The following is a 2,722-nucleotide window of genomic DNA, read 5'->3' as shown; positions in this document are numbered from 1 at the left end:
AAAGTATACCTACTTGATTACTTCTATTATTTTACACTATCACCTGGCCATCACATAAAGAACAAAGATGATGACTTACACATTATAAGGAGTGTGGGATCTGATAACACCTGTAAGTAAGAAAGGGAAGTTTTATCCACATTTTATAGAAACAAAATGAAAATCAGAGAAGCAAAATGACAAGGACTCTTGTAGCTATTTAAGCATGAAATCGTGTCACCTGTGAAATAAATGATCCTTTTTTTTTCCAGTATTCGATTTAAAATGTGTTTTCTGTCTATTTGTGAATAAAAATTACATTTGATTGAAGTATATGTAAAGGATCACTGGTGTTTACTTGCCAAGTTGTCACTGTGTCAAGGACTCTAAGTTGTCTTAATTGTCAAGCCTCGATCTCTTTCATCTTGACAAATCTACAATAGAAGCTGGTTCCACTGCAAGGAAACAAAACATTTAATTTCATGTCGATCCTGAAGCTTGAAAAGCATCAGTCATCTTTCAGAGCTGTAAGAAGGGCCAATATCAGTTTAATCAATGATAAAACACATAATCATAGAGGATAGAAAACAACTGTTGTCTGTAAAGATATTACATTAGGATCTTAAAGAGTGTTCTCTAGACAGAAATTTGGGGATTCAAGAATCTTAATGAATTAAAGTAAAAATAAATAAAATCTCAGTGGCGGTATCTATCAATATGCACCTAAGTTTAAACTCATCAGTATTTCACAGGTTTTTTTTTTTTTCATGAAAAGTGATGCAGATTGCAGAAAAATGACCTCATGCCTAGGCTTAAGCTTAATTTTGAATTGTTTACAGGACTCAAATCTGTAGGTATAACTATCAATGTTAACATGAACTTGGTAATTGCTGGTGAGACTCTCAGAAATTTGTAAGAACATAAAATTCTATAAAATTCTCAGTCTATGTTGTATCGCAGGTCAGTTTTTAATATCTGCCTTCTATTTGATAATCCACTAAAATTTATAGATCAGGAGAACTTTTATGATTTTCAGAAAATTTTTATCAAATATGCATTTTTCTTTTTTTTTTTTTTTTTTAAGGAGCGGTTACTCCTTTTATTTTCTCTGTTTAAAATCAAACAGAAAACAAACATCAACTCTGTTATACACTAACGGTCTTCAAAGTACATCATTTGTACTAGAGAAGGACTAAGAACCAAACTGTTTACAGAGATCCAAGCACGAGTGAGAGAGGGCACGCCCCTCACATGGCTTTCTGATCTTTCCGATGGTACTCGGGAGGAGCCACTTCATAATCACTGGCACTGAACAAGGTTGCAGAATTCTTCGCCAGGTACTTGAGGAAATCATGTAGATAGTTCAGTAATAAAGCAGGGCTTTTCTCATCTAGAGGTGTATAGGCCAACATCGCTCCAATTCGAACGAATAATCTCAGTAAATGTGGTGCTCCATACACCTGGGACATGGGTGCATCTGGGTGATCGGCAAGAATTTCAGCATACTGTGCTCTCTCAAATTTGTAGAGTAGCTGAGTGCCCAACATTACACTGAAGTACTCCTTTATCCCGCCACAACCTCATTAACAGCATACTCCTTATTATCTGTATTTCCTTGAGACTTCTTATAATTTGCATAATCCTCCAAAATGGAATCCACATTCTTCTTGGCAGGAAGATAAAAAAGCTGCTTTTGTCTGGTGATCAAGTCCGAGTCATCCACAAGCCATGGTTTCAGCTCTTCAGGAATCTTCACTTTGACTTCAACTCTGTTCATGAATGTTTCTTCATTTTCAACAGTAGGATCTACCCGGGCTCTCTTCCTCCTAGGAGGCTGAGGTGTCTCACTGGTACTGCCACCATCTCCATTTCCAGGTGTTTTCTGCTTGTTCTTTTTTGTTTTCACTTCAACATTTTTCTGTTGCAGACCAGACAGATGCCTTCTTCCCTGGAGCAGCCCCTCTCATCTTGCCCTCTGCATATTGTTCCTGATTGGCCTTTTGAAGTTCTCGCTGTTTCTGCAAATTGGTGTCCACGTATTTGAGTACTCTGCTTTCTGGCACCCATTCATCCCAATTTTTATTCCAACCACTGTAATGGATAAAGTACTTCACTTGTTTGTCCTTTATGGCAACCTTTACACACTTTGCTTCATAAAAAAGAGGCCCATGAAAGCACAGCACTCGCTCGCCCTCCTGGAATTTAGGCTTCAGGTCCTGTTTGGGCGCCATTTATAAGTGATTCGCCGCCTCCTCCTTCTCGCAAATATGCATTTTTCATCCTTTAAATCTATGTCATCTTAAAAATACACTTAGGTATTTTTTTTGTCTTTTTAATATTTTAAATCCATTAAAAGAAAGATGACCACCTGATCTCAACATCCAAAGAATAAACAAAATTTAATTAATAGAAAGTGTATGTATTTTTCATTGTGTAGTTTCTCTTTATCAGTGCATACATTTTTTCCATGTCAGAATTAAAATATATATAATTAATAAAGCAGAAAACTAGTCAAAGCACTGTCATATCACAGTTTTCTGCACTGAATTCTTGTTGTAATAAGCAAATGAGAAAAAGTCCTTCACTTGGCTTTTCAGAGACATCTGAACTTGTTTCTTATCCATGATACAATACAAAGTTTAAAGAAATTCTCATCAAGTAACACAATTACTCTTTTGATGATTTAAGGCTCATAAATAGAGCAGAAGAAGAAATGGAAATGGGAAATGAAGTAGCTAAGTTT

At 35.9% G+C, this 2,722-nt stretch overlaps 1 pseudogene; it reads right to left on the bottom strand.

Moving 5' to 3' along the window:
• Positions 1-1,226: 1,226 nt before the first annotated feature.
• Positions 1,227-2,234, bottom strand: LOC117707088 (mortality factor 4-like protein 1 pseudogene; annotated as a pseudogene).
• Between the last annotated feature and the right edge of the window lie 488 nt (positions 2,235-2,722).

This window comes from Arvicanthis niloticus, chromosome 4 (assembly GCF_011762505.2).
Source record: "Arvicanthis niloticus isolate mArvNil1 chromosome 4, mArvNil1.pat.X, whole genome shotgun sequence".
NCBI lineage: Eukaryota > Metazoa > Chordata > Mammalia > Rodentia > Muridae > Arvicanthis > Arvicanthis niloticus.
This window is presented reverse-complemented; position numbering and strand designations above follow the sequence as displayed.